Below are 24077 nucleotides of genomic sequence, written 5' to 3'. Positions count from 1 at the left end.
GAGGTCTGGTGGGGTGGGTAGGGTTTATTCACTTTGGGATGTTGAACTGTCCAAGGAATAGAACAGAAGGGGAATAAAATCTGGAGTGTAAAAATAAATAAATAAGTAAGTAAATAAATAAATAAATAAATAAGTATTTTTAAAAAAGAATATATGAAAGGAGAACTCCAAGAGGGGGAAGCAACTCTGATGTAAAGTGAATAAATCAATACATACATGCATACATACATACATACATACATACATACATGCATCTATTACTTATTTAGCTAGTTCGTTAAAAAATGAATGAAAAAAGAAAAACATCATCACGCTGGAAGGGAGTGGGATTCCCAGAATGCAAACTATCCTGAGACCACAATGGAGACCACCATTCTGCTCACATTCCTAGCCCAAGAATTACCTTCCTGGAGCCCACTGGACAAAGGAACCTATGAGCAGTCCAGGACAGGATCTGTCTCGTTTCTGCCTGTGCCAATAGCTGACACTCTGACACAGGTCTCTATCACACACATATACCACTGGGAAAAAAAAAAAACAGTCTCCCGAGTGCCCACAGGCAGACTTCAGGAGTCTCAAGCCACTGTCATAGACAGCAAGACAAGCTAACACCACAGATAAAACGATGGTGAGAGGCAAGGTTAAGATAGTAACAAGCAGAATCCCAGGACACTTGATATAATCAGAACCAAGTTCCCTCACCAGAGCAAGTCCTGGATGGGGGTCAGCAAACTGTGAAAGCAAGACTTTTATTTAAAATCACAGTTCATGGTGATATTAGAGGACTTTAAGGACCGTAAAGAAATACAGACAACACAGGAAAACAAGTAGAAGCCCATTAAAAGGAAACACAATAATTCCTTAAAGAATTACAGGAAAACACAATGAAACAGGTGAAGGAAATGGACAAAATAATCCAGGCCCTAAAAATGGAAATAGAAACAATAAAAAGGAACAAAGGGAGACAACCCTAGAGATTGAAAACCTAGGGAAGAGATGAAGAGTCAGAAACACAAGCAATACCAAAGAATACTAAGGATTGAAGAGTAAATGTCAGGGTCAGAAGACACAGTAGAAAACATTGAAACAACCATCAAAGATAATGTGAAACACAAAAGGCTCCTAACCCCAAACATCCAGTCAATCTGAGGTAAAACGACAGGATCAAACCTAAGGATAGTAAGTATAGAAGAGACGGAAGATTATCACGTTAAAGGGCCAAAAAATATATTCAGCAAAATTATGGAAGAAAACTTCCAGAACCTAAAGTAAGAAATGGCCCGTAAATACTAAAAAAATATACAGAACTCCAAATAGATTGGAGAAGAAAAGAAAGTCCTCCTCTCACATAATAGTCAAAACACCAAATACAGAAAGCAAAGAACAAATATTAAAAGCAGTAAGAGAAAGGTTAAAGGACAATATAAAGGCAGAACTATCAGAATGGCACCGGACTTCGTGCCAGAGAAAATGAAAGCCAAAATCCTGTACATATGTGAAAAAAACACTGCGAGAAAGCAAATGCCAAATCAATCTACTGTATTCAGCAAAACTCTCAAAAAGAATAGATGGAAAAACAAAGACATTGCATGAAGAAACAAAATTTACACAATACAGTACTACAATGGACAGTAGATGGAAAACTCGAAGACAAGGTGAGAAAATAAACCCAAAACCTCAGGAAAGTAATTTCGACTAACCCAAAAGAAGATTGCCACACAAACATAACTCCAGCTCTAACAACAAAAATAATGGGAAACAACAATCATTGCTCCCTAATATCTCTCAACCTTAATGGACTCAATTCCCCCAAAGAAAAGACATAGTCTAACAGCAGAAACGATATGTAAAGAGGACCCAACAATTTGCTGAATACAGGAAATATTTCTCGGTGGGAAAGACAGACACTACTTCAGAGTGAATGGATTGAAAACAACTTTCCAATGAAATGGTTCAAAGAAAGAAGTTGCAGTAGTCATTTTAAGATCAAATAATATTAACTATCAACTAAAAGATATCAGTAAAAATTAGGAAGGACATTTCATATTCATCAAAGGAAAAATCCACCACTATGAATTCTCAGTCCCCCATATCTATGCTCCAAATGCAAGGCATCCTATATTCATAAAAGAAACCTTACTAAAAATGAAAGAACACATTGCATCTCTCACGATAATAGTAAGAGATTTCCACCACACACTCTCATCAATGGACAAATCACGGAAACAGAAACAAAGACATATAGAGAAACTAACAAAAGTCTTGCACCAGGGGTTGTGGATTTAGCTCAGTGGTAGAGCGCTTGCCTAGCATGCGCCAGGCTCTGGGTTTGGTTCCCAGCTCCGAAAAAAAGAAAGTCATGAACCAAATGGATTTAACAAATATTTATAGAACATTTAATCCTAAAACAAACATACACACACACACACACACACACACACACAAACACACACACACACACACACACACACACACACACACACACACATTCTTCTTAGGACCTCATGGTAGCTTCTCCAAATTTCACCCTATATTCAGTCACAAAAGAGGCCTCAACAGATACAAGAAGATTAAAAAATCCCATGCATCTTATCAGATCACCACAGACTAAGGTTGGTCTTAAATAAGAAAAATAATTACAGAAAGCCCACACATACATGGAAGTTGAACAAAATTTTGCTCAATGACAATTTGGTCACGGAAGAAATAATGAAATAAATTAAAGTTTTTTTAGCATTTAATAAAAATGAAGGCACAAAATTATGGTACACAATCAAAGCAGTGCTAAGATGAAATCTAAAAGCTCTGACTGGCTCCAAAAAAAAAATCTGGAGAGAGCATATATTAGCAATTGGACAGCACACCTAAAATCTCTAGAACAGAACAAAAGCAAATACAATATAAGGCAGGAAATAATCAAACTCAGGGCTGAAATCAAACAATTAGAAACAAAAAGGACCATACAAAGAATCATCAAAAGCAAGAACTGATTTCTTTCTCTGAAAAATTCAACAAGATAGATAAACCCTTGGCCAGACTCAGCAGAGGGCACTGAGTAACAAAATCCAAAGTAACAAAATCAGAAACAAAGAGGAGACATAACCACTGATACTGAGGAAATTCAAAAAATCATCAGATCCTACTTCAAAATCCTATATTCAACAAAACTGGAAAATCTGGAGGAAATGGACAACTTTCTACACAAATACAAGTTACCAAAGTTAAATCAGGATAATTTAACCTGTGTAAACAATCCCATAACTCCTAAAGAAATAGAAGCAGTTACTAAACGTCTTCCAATTAAAAAAATGCCCAGGACCAGATGGGTTTAGTGCAGAATAGAAAAAGACTTTCATAGAACCCTAACAGCAATACTGTCTAAACTATTCCACAAAACAGACACAGAAACAGAAAGGAACACTTCCCAAATCCTTCTATATAGCCAGAATTATGACTATAAATAAACCATATAAAAATTGCAACAAAGAAAGACAGCTTCTGAAAAAAGATCCCTTATGAATATTGAGGAGAAAATATTCTACAAAGTTCTCACAAACTGAATCCAAGAACACATCAAAACAACCCTTATGACATGATCCAGTATCTTCATCTCAAGAGTGCAAGGATGGCTAAATACATGGAAACCTAACAAAGAAATCCATTATATGAAAAAAAAAAACCTCAAAGAATAAAACCCCATGATCATCTCATCAAATGCTGAGAGCATTTGACAATATTCTTCACGACATCATGTCAAAAGTCTAGGAAAGAACTGCAATTCAAGTTCTATAGCTAAACATAGTAAAAGCAATATACAGCAAACATGTAGCCAACATTAAACAAAATGGAAAGTGACTTGAAGCAATCCCACTAAAATCAAGTAATAGGCAAGGCTATACAGTCTCTCCATACTAATTCAATACACTCCTTGAAGTCCTAGCCAGAGCAATCAGACCAAAAAAGGAGGTCAGAGGGATAGAAATTGGAAATGAAGAAGTGAAAATATCACTATTTTCAGATCACATGATAGCATAACTAAATGACTTGAAAAGTTCAACCAGACAACTACTAAGCCTGATCAACAAATTCAGCAAAATGATTTGAAATAAAATTAACTCAAACAAATCAGTAGCCTTCCTCTATTAAAGGATAAAGAGTCTGAGAAATAAGTTAGAAAAATGCCACCCTTCACAGTAGCCACAAATAATGTAAAAACCACAGTGTGACTCTGAACAAGCAAACAAAGAATCTGTGTTACAAGAATTTCAAATGTCTGAAAGAAGGAAATTTAAGAAGGTCTCAAAAAATGGAAAGATCTCCCATGCAAATGGACTTGGAGGATTAATATTGAAAAGTGGCTACTTGCCAAAAGCAATCTCCAGATTCAATGAAATCCACATCAAAATTTGACCTCAGCTCTTAATAGAGTCAGAAAGAGCAATTTGCAAATTCATTTGAAAAAACAAATGAGGAGAGCAAAAATTATCCACAACAATAAAAGAACTCCTGGGGGAATAGCCATTTCTGACCTCAAGTCGTAGTTCAGAGCAATGGTGATGAAAATTGTCCGATATCAGTACAAGGACAGGCAGTACGATCAATTGAAAAGTATTGAGAAACAGAAATAAACCCACACACCTATACTCACTTGGGCTTTAACAAAGAAGTTAAATCCATCCAATGACCAAAAAAAAAAAATAGCATTTTCAAGAAATGGTTCAACTGGAAGTCAAGAATGCAAATTGAGCCATTCTTATCCCCCTGTACATAGCTCAGATTGAAGTGGATCAAGAAACTGTATTTAAAATCTTGATATACTTGAATTAATAGAAGAGAATATGGGGAAGAGGTTTGAACACGTGGGCACTGGAGAAAATTTTCTGAACAAAACTCCAATGGCTTATGCTTTATGATCAAGAATCGACAAATGGGATCTTATAAAACTGCAAATCTTCTGTAAGGCAAAGGACACTATTGTTTGGACAAAACAACAACCAAGAGATTGGGAAAAGATCTTTACCTATCCTACAACATATAGAGTGCTTATATCCAAAATATACAAAGAACTCAAGAAGTTAGACCACAGGGAGACAAATGACCATATTAAAAATAGGTTTCAGTGCTAAACAAAGAATTCATAGCTGAGGAATGCCTTATGGCTGAGAAAAACCTAAAGAAATGTTCAACATCTTTAGTCATGAGGGAAATGCAAATCAATACAACCCTTAGATTTCACCTCACACCAGTGAGAATGGCTAAGATCAAAACTCAGGTGACAGCAGATGCTGGCGAGGATGTGGAGAAAGAGGAAACCTCCTCCATTGTTGGTGGGTTTGCAGACTGGTACAACCATTCTGGAAATCAGTCTTGCGGTTCCTCAGAAAGTTGGACATTATACTACTTGAGGACCAAGCTATACCTCTCTTGGGCATGTAACCAAAAGATGCCCCAACATATAGCAAAGAAACATGCTCCGCTATGTTCATAGCAGCATTATTTATAATAGTCAAGATGTGGAAAGAAACCAGATGACCTTCTTCAGAACCATGCATACAGAAAATGTGGTACATCTGCACAATGGAATATTATTCAGCTATCAAAAACAAGAACTTTATGACATCCATAGGCAAATGGATGGAACTCAAAAATATCCTGAGTGAGGTAACCCAATCACAGAAAAACACACATGGTATGCACTCATTGATAAGTGGATATTAGCCCAAATGCCTGAATTGGCCTAGACGCACAGAAGACATGAAACTCAATAAGGATGATCAAACTGTGAATACTTCACTCCTTCTTTAAAAGGGGAACAAGAATACCCTTGGCAGGGAATAGGGAGGCAAAATTTAGAACAAATGTAGAAGGAACGTATATTCGGAGCCTGTCCCACATGTGTCCCAAAGATACACAGCCACCCAATTAGACAAGATGGATGAAGCAAAGAAGTGCAGGCCGACAGGAACTGGATGTTGAGCTCTCCTGAGAGACACACCAAGAGTACAGCAAATACATAGGCGAATGCCAGCAGCAAACAACTGAACTGAGAACAGGAACGTTTAAGGAATCGGAGGAAGATCTGGAAGAGATTGAAGGAACTGGAGACCTCATATGAACACCAATGCCAACCAAGCAGAGCTTCCAGGGACTAAGCCACTTCCCAAAGACTATACATGATTGACCCTGGACTCTGACCTCATAGGTATCAATGAATAGTCTAGTAAGATCACCAGTGGAATGGGAAGCCCTTGGTCCTGCTAAGACTGAACCCCCAGTATACGTGATAGTTGGGGGGAGTGTGGAAATGTGGGAGGATGTGGAAGGGAACACCCATATAGAAGGGGAGGGTGAGGCGTTAGGGGGATGTTGGCTCAGAAACTGGGAAGTGGAATAATAATCGAAATGTAAATAAGAAAATATTCATGTTAATAAAGATTAAAAAAAAGATTTAATGCCAGTAGTGAAATAGACTTGCTAGCAAGACACAGTAAGCAGGATAAGAGCAAAAACGTATTTCTTCGATGTCATTATATAGGCTTCCAATAGGAAGAATTGCCCATATTGTAGCTGGAATAAATACCTGGATTCAGGGAGTGTTTTTATATTTAAAAAATTCTTACTAGAACTAGATCTTCTCACTTTGAATGAAAGTGGAAGTCCCTCAAAGGTATGCCCATTATTTTGTGGTTTTAGATAATTCCAGTTGTAGTCAAGTACGCAACAAAAAAATAGCCATCACGACTCTACTTCTTGTCAACCTGAAGCAACATCATATTTCCTTATGCTGTGAATAATTTATAAATGAAAATAATATCCAGATGATAATGGTGGTTTGATAAAATAGAATGATCCTACATACAAATGGAAATGCAATATACATTTAACCAAATCATAGATATACTGATGTGATATAATCATCAATTCTACAATCTCAAACACGTTACATATTTAGAATCATTGGAAATGTATTCTACGGCACATTTATTTAGTACCTCAAATTTGAAACGAATATGTAAACCATTGGTATTGTCTTAATTGGTATTATATTGCATGATAAAGAAATTGATGAAAGAAAACAAAAAAAATCTACTGAAAAACTTTGTTAACAAAATACAAAAAATTAACAAAAATTGAAATTATTGATTTCAATTATTAATCATTTTTCTACAACTTGTTATTGTTATAAAGACAACCATGTGTAAATACCTTCTTCACTACCCTGTCTTATTTCTTCACCCATAAGAAGCACCTCATTAGATAACAATCTAAATTCCTGATGGATTTGCACCCTTTGTCATTCCGCATGGGTTTAGCTATTTTCTTTTTACATTGATTATGTGGGTAAAGATTTCTCCATCTTTTCCCACATGCATCTGTCTCCGGTTTCTACCTCTTGTCCTGAAAAGTTTTATGGGAGAGCACACAACACTTTTCTAGAAAATGAGAGTCAAAATGACCTAGCTGACTGCATGTTCTATACTCTTGTTAAACTGCATTCTTGTTTCCCCCTGCATCAGTCAAACCAGGATGTTTTTTTTTTTTTTTGTATGCTTTGTATTTAAAATGAAATCTGGTGATTTGCATTTAGAGTTAGTCTATTGAAAGTGTTTCCCTCCAAGTCTTGGTCATATTGAATGGTCTTTCAATTTTTACCCTACAATATTATGAAGACACAGCATCATCTATTTGAAATCCTAACCAGTTTGAGCACCTTATACATTTCATCATGGACTTTGACCCTGATTTGTGGAGATTTCTTCCAAGAGTGCAACCTGAGGCATTCAACCGGGAACCAAGCAAAGATCTCAACTCAGCAGTTGAGGCCCCTGTGATACCCTGGTCTAAATTTCCTATAGAAATTGCCAACTATTTAGTCACTTCCAGAAGCAATACTGGGTATGGCACCTTCTGTTTGAACTCATAGTGAAGGTAAATTTTTGCTGCTGGTAAAATACATTAAAGTTTTAGTGAGATGTCACCAAATGGCCCTTTACCCAAGTGTATGAGTGTGTTGTAGCCACCATTAATTTGTCTCTTATATTCATTTATTTGTTCTAGTGTTGTCTATCTCTGTCCTCCTGATGATTCTGTTATTTGTCATTGTGAATTGAGAATTATGGATTAAATATAATAAGCAGCTCACTCCTTTGCCATATTATCTTTACTATTTCCTGAAGACCTATAAAGACAAGGAATTGTGTTTAGATTCTATATGTTAGAATGTTTTGTTTTGTTTTGTTTTGTTTTGTTTTTGACGTCGAATGGTTGAGTGCAGGGACATAAAACCACTGGAAAAGAGGAGAAGTATTGCTGGGTGTCATAAGCACTCCTGGACATTCTCATTAGTTTCCTTACATAGATGTGTCCTTAGGTGGATAATGACAGGTTCCTCTCTGGCTTGCACCTGTTTCCTTAAAATTATATCTGTGATAACTTTATAAATAATCTTCACCCAGGATATAACAGGGACCAAACAACTATCCCAAGGTTACACAGAGATTGACCTATGATTCTTGCCATCTATGTAGAAGAGGATGGACTTGTCAGGCATCATTGGGAGGAGAGGTCCTTTGTCCTGTCAAGACTCAATATCTCATAGTAGGGGTATGTCAGGGAATGGAGGTGGGAAGGAGTGGGTGGATAGGTGTATAAGGAGCACCCTCATAGAAACAGGGGAAGAGGGATACAATAGTTGGTTCCAGAAGGTGAAATGGGGAAAGGGAAGAACAATTAAAATTTAAATAAAGATTCATAAATTATATCAGTTTTGCAGTAATCAAGCCTCAAGTGAAAAAACATTAAAAATTCTAAACATCTATTAAGATGAGGAAGAACTAACCTATCCTCCTTCTCTTTAGGATTGGTGCCTTCATGCTGTGCTTCAGCCATGCCCATGTACCCTTTCCTCTTCTTCTCCTGAAGTGTCTCTTGCATACCTACAGTTGATCCAACTATGCTCTTTGTGGCCTGAACACACGAATATGGCTTAAATCTGTGCAGTTCCTGCAATTATTTCCTCCAGTTTGCCTCTGAACTTTTTCATTTAGGAACAAAAGATCTGAGTAAGGAGGCCCTATCCTGAGTTATCATATGTATTTCCTTCAGGACAAGTGACCAATACTACTAGAGAACAAAGAAACGTTCTTTCTCTGAGAAAACTCAGACACTCATCTCTATCTTAGAAAATGTTTTTTATGTTCATCAGCACAATGACAATGATTGCCAACAATTACTGGCCGCCCTGTTCATATCAGAAGAGAGGGACTGAAAATTGTTGGAAAATAAAAATGTGGTACTGCATCCATATAGGGATCTCTGACTGATAACAAGAATTGTATTGAGAGTCATTTTCCATTCCTCACACCTCCCTTAGGATTCTGACCTTGACCAAGGTACTGTGGTGCTGGTCATCTATTTCCAGACTTTCTGGCTGGGCTCGATGCAGCAGCTCAGAAGACAGAAAACCTTAAAAAAATAAGTGAGTTCACACATGGTACATCAGAAAAACATTCTTTTCTAGTATACTTTTATGGACTTATCATTTAGCTACACCAATAGTTCCAGAGGCCCTGGGCATAGGCAGATGTTCAAAAGTGCTTTTGTCACTCAGTTGGCACCAGATATTTGATGTAAAAACATTAGGGAGATGTGCAGGTATTGGTGAGTCTCAGTGTTTAGTGGTAGCTTAAAATGAGTGGGAAAATAGAGATTTGACTGAGAGCCAGAGGACAAGAGACTTACCAAGGCCAATAGTGGCAATCCTAACAGTAAATCTGGAAGAAAAACATGTTTTGTGAAACAAACAAGAAAAGGGCCAGAAGACTACCAAACAACCATTGGAGAAAGACAATCATGCCTCATGCAAATAAGGTGTACATTGAAAAAATATGTCCTGTAACTTGAAGTAAAAGGAAAATTGAGTACAACAGTTAGAAGAGTAATGGGGCCCAGGCTACTACACTCCAGGAGTCTGCAGTAAAACTTAAAATTCTGGAAAAACAATTGAGTTCTTACAGGTCACTGGATTGATATTCAGTCCTCAATAATCTCCTAAGACAATTACCTGATCAGAAGATAACATTCAAAGTAGCAAAAGGAAAACTCCCTTATTGTCTCTGAAGCAGCAAACATTCCATTAACGTTTGCAAGGGGATAATAACTCACCTGTTATTGATCATGTCAGATTGTCTCCACTTCTTCCTGTTCCCTTCTGGCATGAGATCTCTTGCATAAAATGAAAGCAACCATCATCTTTTCTAACAATGAGACACAGTTAGACTTCCAGACACTAACAAAGAAAACATTGTTTCTGTTTACACAAAGAATATCACCTTTGTGAAAGTCCTGTTCCTTATACAAAAGATAGTTGGACTATCTTTCAGATTTGTAGTAAGAATCCTAGGTGTATTGACAGAAACTATCCTCCCAGGCCTGGTCCTAAAACAAAATCCCATAATTGTTCAACAAACCCATTCATTTGTGCTTATGCAGATTAAATAATCCACAGTCCAGATGCAAAGGGAGAGTTACAGACTATAATCCCCAGCTGACAAATGTGGGCATCCTAATATCCTTCCAGTCTCACTGGAGGATGTTGTCATTTCCTGAGAAGAAACTGGGAACATTAATTATATAAACAATCCGAGATCTGAGGTACTTGTGTTAGAGTGTAGAGGCTACTTACCCTATAGTTCCTATCTCATATACACTCAGAAATATTAATCCTCCAGGGAAAATATGTAGACAGACTGTCTTGTACTTGAAAGATGTATTCTTCAGGTTCCATTTGGCAGAGGAGGTAAAATTCAATTCTGAATGACAGTTACAGAGTGATGTAAAAATGGGCAAATAATTTAGACCCTATTCAGCCAAGGACTTCAAATTTCTCCAGTCGGGATAGTGGCTGGCCTCAGAAGTTTCCCAGGTTGACACTCTTACAAGATATAGATAATGTTCTCCTCTCTCATGTAACTCAAAATAATTGAAAAAGGGAAACTGAGACACTGGTCCAAGAGTTATAATCACTGAGCAAGGGTGAGCTGGAAAGTTCACCTTTTTATATGAAGAGGACACCAAGCTTGGCAAAAATCTGGGGGAGGCAAAAGAAACCTGTATCAGAGAATGGTTGCTGTTATCCCACTGGTCCCATCTCCAAAGATTACGAGACAGGTTTGAGATATTCTTGGTGTGGGTGGGGATTGCTCTGCCTGGATACCAGGGTTTTGGAGAAATAGCAAAGCCCCAATAGCCCATAACACATGAGGGTACTAGGACGAATCTGCGTGGAGACAGAAGGTATGGAGTTTGAAACTTGATAGTTTGTTTTGGTTACACCCCAACATTGCAAGGTTCCTCAGAATGTTTTTATCTGTTTTTCCATGAAACAGATGAAAAGGCACTGTTTGAAGGATTTAAAAAACACTTTATGGCTGTGAAAACACCTTGTAGTGCACCTGTCCATACAACTGGATCCTGTAGCCTCAGAATGGATCACTTGTCTAAAGGCTATGTTAGCTGCCCCTATTCTTTGAAAGAAGCAGAGAAGCTAAATCTGGGTCAGCATTTTATGCTCCTATCATCCCAGAGAGTTGAAGCCTTTCTACAAGGAACACCACAACCTGGCTTCTATTTTTTTTTCATCTTTATTAACATGAGTATTTCTTATTTACATTTCAATTGTTATTCCCCTTCCCGGTTTCTGGGCTAACATCCTCCTAACCCTTCCCCCTCTCTTTTGATATTTGTTTTCCCCTCCCCATCTTACCCCCATTACCAACCTCCCTGCAACAATCCTGTACACTGGGGGTTCAGTCTTGGCAGGACCAAGGGCTTCTTCCCCTTCAACTGGTGCCCTTACTAGGCTATTCATTGCTACCTATGAGGTTGGAGCCCAGGGTCAGTCCATGCATAGTCTTTGGGTAGTGGCTTAGTCCCTGTAAGCACTGGTTGCTTGGCATTGTTGTTAATTTGGGGTCTCATGCCCCTTCAAGCTCTTCCAGTTCTTTCTCTGATTCCTTCAATGGGGGTCCTCTTCTCAGGGCAGTGGTTTGCTGCTGGCATTCGCCTATGTATTTGCTGTATTCTGGCTGTGTCTCTCAGGAGAGATCTACATCCAGTTACGGTCGGCCTGCACTTCTTTGCTGCTTCATTCATCTTATCTAGTTTGGTGGCTGTTTGAGTATGGGCTACATGTGGGGCAGGCCCTGAATGGGTGCTCCTTCTGCCCCTGTTCTAAGCTTTGCCTCTCTATTCCCTTCCAAGTGTATTCTTGTGAAGCTGGCTTCTATATGTCCCTTTTGCACACTAACAGATACTATTACTGTACCATCCTAGAGTGTAGTTGGAAAAACACTCTTGACATAAATCCTGTTACCCTGCTGTGTTCTGTAGACCCTCAGATGATCTTCCCTGACTGTCGTGAGGTAACAACAATGGTCCATTTTACGTGGAAAGACCTAATGAACTACTGTCAAACACCGTCCCATGAAAGACACTAATGCAATAATCAACACAGTTGGCAGTATTTTCATTAAACAAGGAGTGAGATACCAAGGAGCTTCAACAGTTACTGTAATTATTTTCACTCAAGACTTAGAGCCAAGTACGTAGGCCCAGAGAACACTACTGATTCATCAGACTGACTCAGGAGGTCAAATGTGGAAAAGGGAAGCCTGTCATTTTGTACATGGACAGACGTTATGCTTTGGATACTAAAAATGTCTATGGTATAATATGGATACCAAAATTGTCCTCGTTGCTGAGGAAAGGACATTTAGAACATAGAGAAAGTCATGGCTCTCCAAGAGGATATTTGGATTCCCCTATGATTTGCTAGGTTTCACTGCTATGGATATCAAAGAGATGTCTGCCTTGAGACTAAAGGTAACAAGATCACTAACCTAGATGCCAAACAAGTGTCCTTAAGTCCTTAAGTCCAGTGATCCTACTGAACTTCTGGTGACATAACTAACACACCGCTACCTGAGACTTCACAGTATAAAAATGATGTGAGTATGCAAAAGCATTAGCTGGATACCTTGAAGCCACAGGTTGATACTGAAAAACAGAAGGAAAGATCATTCTTTCAGAAACAATTTGCAGTTTTCTGGTAACTCAGCTTTACCAGACTACTTGACTTGGTTCTACATAACTCTATGAATTGCCAGCACCAATATATGTTATACCTACCTACATTGGACAGCATGGCAGGATATGTTTAAGCCAGATGTCAGTTTTATACTTATATAAATAACAAGACAGAGTTCATTAGAAAGAAGAATCTCATATGACTGGCCAACACTATGATGAATTATGGGAACCTGACTTTACTGACATATAGACTGCTAGGATAGGAAAAAAAGTATGTGATTTTTTTATTGATACTTTTTCTGGGTGAGTAGAGCTTCTCCAAAAGACAGAAACTGGTGAAAGATAAACTAAAAAGTTCTGCTAGGAACTTTTCCCCTAATTTTCCCTCTCACTAGGAATGCTATCATGGAATTGCCCAGCTTTTATAGCTTTTATAGCCAAAACCTCTGAATTAATAGTCAAAGTTTTATAAATAGTGTGCAATCTTTATGGAGCATATATAACTCAGAATTCCTGGCAGGTGGACACAATGAAAAAGACATTAAGAAAAAAAATCCTATGGAAACTCCCAGTACATTCCAGGGAAGTATCGCAAGACTGTTATTTTTTTTTATTGGGCCTGCTGCATTCCTTAAAGGAGGGATTCATCCATATAATATTATGTTTAGAATACACCCCACATTGCTTTCAATGTGCAGAGATTAGCAGTTGGAAGAACTGTTCAACCATTTCATTCTTCAAATCTTACTCCTCCAGTTTTCCATAAAATCTATTCTTTGTCCTATCAGAGAATGGCACTGAACCTCTAAATCCACTAACAATATCCCATTGTTCCGGCCAAGTGGTAGTGATGCTGCATGTGTCAGGAAATATGTGAAATATGTGGTCCTGTGTACACAGGAAGGCAAATATTAGAGAACTGATATCTAATAGAACTACAGGACCGAATTCTATAGTTCATGTTGTCCTTTGCTTTACTGATATCTATTTATCATTTAAAGTAGGCAGAAATTATTCTTACTGTTGCATTAGCTCTATTCCTGGGCCCCTTTGTTGCCACAATCATTGCAAAAAGTGGAATTGGAAATCAGAACTTTTGAGTACACATACAGCAATATATATAAAGTCTACTATCAAGAAATGTAAAATAGGAAAATTAAATACAATATTGATTCAATTAAAGGTTGTTTGACATATAATGGCCTTAGGGAGACAGAGAAAATGTACCACATTAACTGTATATCACACTGTTAGATCTGGGAATAGAATTATTCTCCAGAAGAATTTTCTCCACTACACACTCCTAGATCTTTTCTACACATGCCAAGACCCTGACTAACTTTCTCCATTCAGAGCATGTAACCACTAATGAAGCAAAGAGAAGTCTCTAGCTTTAGAGAGATGTAGTACATAAAGGTTTCCACTGTGTCACAGGAGACACTCCTGGAAAGGGCACCCTTGAATCTGGTCAAAGTAAGGAAAGCTGTTTATCAGGTAGGCCATGACAGTTCTCAGTGACATTAGGTACTCCCTGAAAAATCTATTGTAACCTGGAGAGCCCAAGCTTCTGTGATGTCACAAGTGTTGTTGGGACAGCAACTACCTCTTAGATATTCCTTCAGTAACTCTAGGGTTTATGAACTGTCCCCTAGTTCAGAGTAAACTGTCATTTGGGAGTGATAACAAGAGGATAAAGACATCACAGATGGGGAGAAGGAAGCTGGACTTCTGTCTTGGTCTAAAAAAAGGAGGAAATATATCATCCATGGGAAAGCTCAGTGAGTCCTGGATAGGAGTTGAGGGGGTTTGCTGAAGAGATAGCCTAGAACTGAGCCTTCCCCATATGGGAATCAGGAGCTGCGAGCCTCCCAGCAGCATCTGGACGTTCCTGCTTGTTATGGTTCCTGGAAGTCAGAGATTTTATATCATTAATATATTCATTCCAAAAACCAGGTGTTGGGGAGGGCAAAGTTGCTTTCCTGAGAGGTCATGGATTTTACTCTTTTTGCCCAGAAGAAAACGGTCCTAAGGAAAAGGAAAAGACCAATATTGTGTCCTCAGCTCAGAGTAAACTCCATGCATTGGATTCCTATGGTGCAGTTTGTGTCTGACACTGGTATCTGCGAGAGAGAAGTGCTACCAAGTTGAGACTTCATCATCACAGTCTTTTCACTAGTATTACTCTGAGTACCATTCCCTGACAGTTACCCTTTATATGTCTGAGTCAATAGGTGAGATTAGCTGACAGTTTTCTTTTCTTTAATTTCTCTCTTTTTTTTTATTTTTTAGCAATTTTTATTTCTTTTACAAACGGATATTTCTATATTTACATTTCAAATGTTATTTCCTTTCCCAGTTTTCTGTCCATAAGAGGCCTAACTGGTACCCTTACCCTTCTTCTATATCCCCTCTTACTGCACATTCATACTCCCTTCAACTGGGAGTCAAACCTACTTTGGACCCGGAACTTCTCCTTCCATTAATGCCCATCGAGGCCATCCTCTGCTACATATGCAGTTGGAGCCATAGGTCTATCCATGTACCGTCCTTGAATACTGCCTTAGTAACAGAAAGCTCTGGTACTTCCCATTGCTATTCTTATGGGGATGAAAGCCCCTTCAGATCTTTCAATCCTTTCTCAAAATCTAACAACAAGAGATGCATTTTCAGTTCAGATTGCCACTAGCACTCACTTCTGTATTTGACATGCTCTAGCTGTGTGTCTCAGGATGTATTTGTATCCGGATATTGGCAGCCTGCCCTTCTTAGCTTCAGCAATCTTATCTAGTATTGCTGACTGATTTTATATATATATGGAATGCTCTTAATGGGATTCCTTAAGTTTCTACTCTAAATTCATAGATATTTTTGTTCCCCCTTTTAAAAAGTAGCAAAGCATGAACATCTTCGGTGTCCTTCTTAGCCTTCCAGTTGTCTGTGGTCTGCATCTTGGGTAATTTGATCTTTTGTGCCAATATCCACTTTTGGTGATTTCATACCATGTATGTTTTTCTGTAACTGGGTTACCTCAGTCAGTATTATATTTTCTAGTTCAATCCATTTGTCTATGAATTTCTTGAAATCATTGGTTTTGGTAACTGAATAGTACAAAATTGGGCAGATGTACCACATTCTCTGTATCCATTCCACCGATGAATGCCATTAGGTTTCCTACAAGCTCCTGCTATCATTAATAAGTCTGCTATTGAAGGAGTTAAAATAAAAACCTCATAAAAACTACAGAAGAACAGCACATAAGGGGAAAAGACAGAACGGGCCTGAGACATGCCCGGCCAAGCCTAAAAACAAGGTCAAGAGATTGTTCCAGGCACTAGCAGCCACCATCTCCGCTGAGTCATGGGCCATCCGAATGGGCAAACTGGCTGTTCCTCTATAGTTAATAGTTACCAAACTCCCTGTTTTTCAAATAAAGATAAGACTCTCCTACATCGTGAATACTCCAGCCCACACGTACTGCATGCTGATGAGACATTGTACCCATTTCCCTTGCTGATATATAAATCAACCAATCAAGTATAAACACGCTGAATCCCATTCCCTTCCCCTATAAAAAGCCTTAAATTTTGAGTCTTGGGGTCGACTCCCATGTCTCCTGTGTGAGATAGGAGCCATCCCAGAGCTCTGATAATAAATGGACTCATGTGCTTTATATCAAGAGCCGATCTCTCACGTTTCTTGGGGAGTACCATCTTGCAATTGGAGTGGGGTCTCCCATAAGGGTGTCCTACACTATGAACATAGTTGACCATGTGTCTTTATTGCATGTTGGAGCATGTTTTGGGTATATACCCAGGCTAGGTAAATCTTGGTCCTCAGGTAGTGCAATTTACAACTTTCTGAGGAATCTTCAGAATGATTTCCAGAGTGATTGAACAAGTTTGTAATTCCACCAAGAAAGAAGAAGCTTTCCTCTTTCTTGACATCTTAATCAACATCTGCTGTCTCCTGAGTTTTTGATTCCAGCCATTCTTACATGTGTGAGGTGGAATCGTAGGGTTGTTTTCATTTACATTTCCTTGATGACATACTTAGTCACCATACTTAGATGAATATTTGTTTAAACGCTTCTCAGATATTTGATTTTCCTCAATTGAGAATTCTTTCGTCATTTCTGGAACCCAATTGGAATAGGGTTATTTGTCTCTCTGAAGGTTAATTTCTTGAGTACTTTGTATCTATTGGATTATAGCCCTCTATCAGGTGAAGTATTGGTATAGATCTTTTTTTCCAATCTGTTGGTTGCTGTTTTGTCCTAATGACAGTGCCCTTTGGCAGGCAGATTTCTATGACATTGAAGAAATGTCAGTTAGTGAAATAGAACAGGGACTGGCTCCTTCCTGACTTCCCTACATGTCCTGTACAGTAATTGGGGGAACTAAACAACCATGTACTATCCCTGCAAGGCATGTCTATCTACAGTCATGGTTCTATAGAGATATATCAGTGATTCTGGTGATCTTCCCAGCAACTGTATGCTGATGGAATTTACAGTTTTCATCCTGGCTTCTGTAACTACAGCCTAAGGTGTTGTGAAGCCAAAATACACCATGTGCAGCTGTGAATAGGCCTTAGGAGATTGTCTTCTTGGATTTCTGAGGCATTGCTAAGTTAATGAGAGGAAAACAACACCCTCTGCTCATCAGAGCTCTGGGAATTCTGACACTCTTGCTTTATCTCTATATGAAGCTAGGTCAAAAGATCACCTTTCAGATATGTTCTTGAATATCCTTCAGTGTGCTAGCATTGGACTGCAATGAAATATTATGCAGGAGAGGTGTGGAAACATCTTAACTCTTCCATTAGAGATCAGAGAGATGAGCTATTCACAATCAATTGACTGTGTATGTTTCTGTTCTTTGGCTTTGACCATGCAGATCTACTGTCTCATACTTCATGGTTCATATGTCCAAATGGGGGGAAAGCACCACTCACAATTGTTCCCCATCCTTCATCCTATGGGCTTAGATTGTAGTGCAACCCTCCACATCTTATATGCTAAATCGACTGTCCTAAATTTCTTCAACATGCACATCACTATTATCCCTACACTCCGTGTGTTTGTGTGTATGTGTGTGTATGTGTGTATGTGTGTCGGTGTGTGTGTGTGTGTGTGTGTGTTTCTGTGCTTAAATGGTTAATTTGATACAAGTTTACAGAAACCTTGTCACTGAAAAAAGTCTATGTAAGAAAACTATAATCTGTGGATGGGGCAGAAACCAAATGCTCTCCCACAACATGACCTTCTTTAAAGAGTAGTATAATCAGAAATAAGAGAATAAATTTGAAAGTAAAATTTGGAGGTAATACCGTGGCATGTCTGCATTATCATTGTGAACTGTGAGATTGTTCTCTTTGTTCTGTGGCCAGACATGAGGGCTCTGAGGCCAAGTTGCATCCTGTGGATCTGAGAATAAACTGAAGGTGACTGTCAACTTGGTCACATGAAGAAAGTGAAAGGAGTGAGAAGACAGTATCAGGCCTTTGTGACACTGCCCTCCCAATGGAAACATGGAAGTGTTGACAATCACAGAGTGGGAGTGTCATGTCTGAACTTTGACACACAGCTAGGCAAAGCTGTCAGTTAGCTTCCCGAATACCATCTACAAGGAAGGGTAGGCTCAGATGGAGTACTGTTTAAGGTAGGTGCTGTTCCTTGTGAGCTGCATCTCAGGGTAAGTGGAAGACCATTCAGCCTCCTGTGACATGGCAGATCAGAGTACTGAGAGACAGAGGGGCCAAATCAGTGTTTGTTTTTCTAGACCAACATAACTGCATTATCCAGGCTAAGGATTTGCTCATGGAAGTCTAGTGTTTCACATTGGTATAGGCCAATCTGTGTGAAGTCTCAATAGCACAACTGGCTCCAGGCTTCTTTCTTAGTCAATGGGATTTACAGGCAGTCACTTATACTTTTTCTTCTAGATTCACAAATTATTTTCTGGCTTCGTATACACAAGGCATAGTATTCTTTCACTCTCTCTCTCTGTGTATGTGTCTTTCTCCGTCTCTCTGTCTCATCTCTCTTTGTCTGTCTTTCTGCCTCTCTGTCCTATTTTTCAGCTTTCCTACAAAGGTCTTTACTAATGATAACATATTTCATGGCAGTTTATGCACTTGATTATCTCATAAAAACCAGTGTGATCTGAACTTGCTGTCTACTGGAGAACAACAATTAAAAATAGAATTGATGTCCAAATCTACTAGATAAGAATTTAACAACTGAGAAGATGTAGAATATTCAACAACTCCCAACAAGCCTAGGGGCCAAGGATCATGTATGGAAGGAAAATTTTCAGAAATCCAAGAAAGGCATGCCAGGCTGACCATGGACTGTCTTCTCTTTACAGGGACTTACAGCCTCAGGAGAAAGATAACATGGGACTTTAATAAACATGCATCGTGTAGTAATACCTAGTCTCTTCCCTTACTTTACCTTCCCTGTCTGTATTTTCCTAATGGATGTTGTACATAAATGTAGTGGTGACTGCCTTTCAGGAGTATAGAAGTTGTCATATGTGGCACCCAAATGAAGAATTTGACTTTTCTTCCCTGGCTGGAGCTCCTTACCAATGATCTACTACATCGTTTTCCCTATGACTGCTGCTTTGATTTGTGTGTGTGTGTGAGTGAGTTGTGTTTGTGTGTGTGTGTATCTGTCTCTCTCTCTGTCTGTCTTTCTGTCTTAGTCTCTGTCCATCTGTTTCTTCCACATGATACCTATCTATACTTCAGTTTGACTTCTTAATTGCTCATTCCAAGATTGACCCATCATGCTTTCCCTGAGTGTTTGCTATTGATGACTCAAATTACACCTGTGTTAATCAATGCACCTGTTGCCAGAACTGTGTACCACTGATTACATCACAATCAGTCTCATGGCTAAAATAAATAATTTTCGAGGCTCTGAGGGAATTTTTTATCAGAATTTAAAAGTTTTCTGTATTTTTTACTCCCCTATCCATACTGTTGTAGTCTGTGGATATTCCCCAAGTCTTTGCTCACTTGTATTTATCTATGTACCTGGCCTACTGGGAAGACATCATCCCAACCCTCCAATATTACTTAGCAGGAGGAATAGATGAAGAATTTGGAAAAATTGGTCATTTAGCTACAGAAGATGTCCCCTGAGATGGATTAACTGTGTCGAATTAACACATCACTGACAAGAATTATGAACTATGTTCTCAGTTTATTTTCTTCTTTGTCATTTTGAGTGTGCTTCCAAAGGAGTGGGGGACCATTTGTGGGCTGTGTTTGAGAATTGAGTCTTAATTATTCATGCATGAAGGTGGTAAAAAATTCAATAGATCAGTGATATCTCTGGGTTAGAAGGGATAGTGATAGAAAGTCTTCCTTTGTGTCTCAGGCAAAGATCCTTGAAAGGGCAACATGGTTTGTTTATTTGGAGAAGATCTAGTTAAAGGGAAGTTATGTGCTGTTGAATGGGACTATCTTCCGGATACTCTAATGTATGCTGGAATTTCCATTGTATTCTCTGTGATGTCACTAGTGTTATGGAAACAGAAACTGCCCTCGTGGCAATTAGTTAGTACTTATTTGTTTACCCACTCAAATGTTTTTCAGGATGATCAAGCTATTTACAGAGAAAACAGAGAGCATGGAGAGACAAAAGAGAGAGGAGGAAGAAATTAAGATACTTTCTTGTTAAAGAAGTGAAACATAAATTATCTGGTGCAAAAAGGCAAGTGAGAGCAGTGGGCTGGTTCTGAGGAACCTCCTAGAGGAGGTAGTCTTGGCTCAGGCCTTCTAGGAGTAGGACTTATGACCTGAAGGCTCTGAATCCCTAAAGAAGAGACCCAGTTTCAGGAATATCTGATAAATTTATTGGCAGAGAGTCAGGAATTGTCAAGCATGCATCTTGTCTACTATGCATTCCTTAGTTTCATTCTGAATGAGGAAGAATGCCAAGAAGAGGCACAGCGATAAAAGCTTTGACTCTCAGGGTAGAGTATTGAATTTTATCTTCACAGGATTCCTGGACATGCCATAGGAATTTATGACAAGGGCTACTCCGCTCACATGCATCAAGGTCTCTTACTCTTTGTCTTGAACATACATGATTAAGGCTTGGTGGTCCTTAACACTATGGACTCCAGGACTTACATGCATCCCATCAGATACGAACTGAAAATATCTTCCATTTATTCATGTCTTGACCAGATTTTGTTGTTAAGGGCCAGGGCGACTGCAGAAGGCAGTGAGGCACATGTTTAGGGATCACGGTTGCGAGAAAGAAAATAGCTAATAAGTCCAGCTTGAAGAGAGCTTTCCTCATCTTTCAGTGCTTCCAAGTATCTGTAGATTTCCCATTTCATCATGGTTCATTAGGGACTCAGCATTTTCTCTCCTGTGACTGGGCCATTACTATGCATGTTCCCTTGTGTTTCTCTTCAGGGTCTGCTGGGAAGTCGTCATCCCAACCTTCCACCATCAGTGAGCTAGTAAATCAGATTAAGAATTTGGAGAAATTGATTATTTAGCTCCAGAAGATGACCTGTGAGTTTGGTAAACTCCCAGGAAAGCTGACCCATTGAACCAACAGCATTTGGACAAAAGATAGCCATTATGCCCACTTCTTTGTTGACAGTCCTGACCCCTCTGTGTTAACCTCAGTTTTCTCACACCACAGGAAAATGCAACTGTAATGTCCTCATGTATGAACTAATTTTCTTGTGTGCCACGCAGAGGCAGGACATGAAGAAAGGATAGGAGTTTAATAAGAAACTACATAATTCTCAGAAAAGCAGAAGCTGTGTTTTGAATAAAAGCCTTGGGATTGGGCAGGTAATGTGTGAGCTCTCATCATGGATTTTAATAGACAGAGATTGCATTTGCTGTCCTCAGAGGAATACAAAAAGCTGATCAGCTACAGAAGCACAGTAACTTAAACTTTGATAAATAAACATTTATTTATTTATTTTAAAGATTTATTTCATTTGATTTGTATGAGTATTCTGTAACTGTCAGACACGACAGAAATGGGAGTCAAATGCCATTATGCATGTTTGTATTCCACGATGTTTTTGCTGGGAATTAAACTCATGACCTATGGAATAGCAGTCAGTTCTCTTAAATGCTGAATCATCTTACCAGCCTAAAATACTTTTGATGGTGATGGTGATTGTATTGATGATGATGATGATGGTGATGATGATGATTGTTGTTGTTATTATTATTATTATTATTATTATTATTATTATACTGAAACTCTAAATGGATCAAGATTTACCCTCCTCCCATGCTCTTCCCCCTCTCCTGTCTCAGGAAGAACCTACAATAAGAAAGCCACCATCAGAGCTGCCCATCCTCCCCAGCACTAAAGAAAGAAAAGATTTACTTTGTCTGGGTTATGGAGATTTTCTTGTAGACTGGGCTCATAGCTTCAGACCTGAAGAGAGGTAGACTATGGAAATGGGAGCTCCTTTTGGAGGATTCTGCTTATCTTGGAGTAATTGGGAAATACTGAGGAAGCCTAAAATGTTGGTCCACCACCTTATCCCTTGCTGAGAATAAAGTCTCCTGGGAACTGGGTAAGCAGGGTAAGCAGGCATGGCTAACAAGACAATCCAGGTGGGTAAACATTTGTCCATTAGGTATACAGGGGGAGCATTTCATTGACTAAGCTGAATGTATCTGCTCTCCACTATGTTCTAATTCCATGTAAGGAAAGTTTTGTTGATTTTGTCTATCCTGTGACCCAGCAAGTGTTTTTCACATTCTTTATGTTGTTTCTTCACTGATATGAACCATGTGAGAATGGAGGGAGCAAAGGAAAGCCACAGACAACAATATTCTACATTCTAGAAGATCAAGGCCTTCTCATAAAAAGAAAACATCTTTGTATCTATGAATTGAGCAATGAGTTAAATTGCTACCAACCTCTGGTCATGCAGCTGATATCTGGTACACTGGTCTATTGACTAAGTATTCCATGAGGGAAAGAAAGCATCAAAAATTAGCATGAGATAAAAAAAGAACTTAAAATGAGTCAGAACTCTGATACCTAGCAGTAATTGGTCCCGATGAGGATCAAAAATTATATGAAGGTTATTATCTTGAGCAAGATTTACTCTGCTGGAATTCTCAGATGTTCATATGTGCTTGAAAATCTGTCACATAAGACTGTATTGACATCATACTCTAGTCCAGAAAGACCATACACCAAAGTATACTATTCTTTCTGCAGTACAGTGTTGCAACTACTTCACATTACACATTTGTATGTGAGGCTGAAATTAATGTTTTACATAGATGAAAGCATTCCCTCAATCCTTGTCTTAGTAATTTTTTTAATATAGAAAATGTCTGATAATTCATCAGTTCCACACCTGAACTGAAGTAACTGTTCTTCTGACTGTATTCATAGAGGACATCTGAGTAGTAGTAGACATTTCTAGTCAATGGCGTCTCCCCATGAATCTGTTTGAGCCTGAATAAGAATGCATAGTCATATTTTAGCTAAGGGAATCATGTAGTATCCAAAACATAACAGGATCAGTCTGCTGTAAATATTTTTCTTTCACACAGGTGAAGGAAGGTGCATAAAAGTCCGTATGTCAAAGTTTGTAGATATTACACCATCCAGAGATGAAAATATTTTCATTTACACAGGTGAAGGAAGGTGTATCAAAGGCAGTATATCAAAGGTTGTAGATATTACACCATCCATAGATGAAAGTATATCAAGAAGAATTGCGTAGGGCTACACAGATTGATCTAAGTATCCCCACACAATTCTAAGCCAGGAGGGACAAGAAATCACTTTACATAGAAATTTAAAATAATCTGATACTATGGTATGTAGACTGTTAATAGATAATGATAAACCACCTAAAAAGCACATGCATTTATACAATATGCTATCCAAAATATATCCAGAGGCAGTTTGCAACCTATGTTTAGCACAAAGAGATTGATTCCCCACTTTGCAGATTCTGATCAGAACC

General features: G+C 38.6%; 1 long non-coding RNA gene across 3 annotated transcripts; it reads left to right on the top strand.

Annotated features, from left to right (window-relative positions):
- The first annotated feature begins 14693 nt into the window (after positions 1-14693).
- On the top strand, positions 14694-23597 carry LOC120099649 (uncharacterized). 3 transcript variants are annotated; one of them, XR_010061541.1, is made up of 4 exons: positions 14694-14867; positions 15103-15320; positions 19458-21915; positions 22396-23597. It is a non-coding gene; the product is annotated as an uncharacterized LOC120099649 (long non-coding RNA). The 3 variants fall into 3 exon arrangements; XR_010061539.1 differs by lacking the exon at positions 15103-15320; XR_010061540.1 differs by having other exon boundaries at positions 14694-15320.
- The last annotated feature ends 480 nt before the right edge of the window (positions 23598-24077 follow it).

This window comes from Rattus norvegicus, chromosome X, assembly GCF_036323735.1.
Source record: "Rattus norvegicus strain BN/NHsdMcwi chromosome X, GRCr8, whole genome shotgun sequence".
Lineage (NCBI taxonomy): Eukaryota > Metazoa > Chordata > Mammalia > Rodentia > Muridae > Rattus > Rattus norvegicus.
Note: the sequence above shows the minus strand (reverse complement) of the source record. Positions and strands in the feature narration are given on the sequence as shown.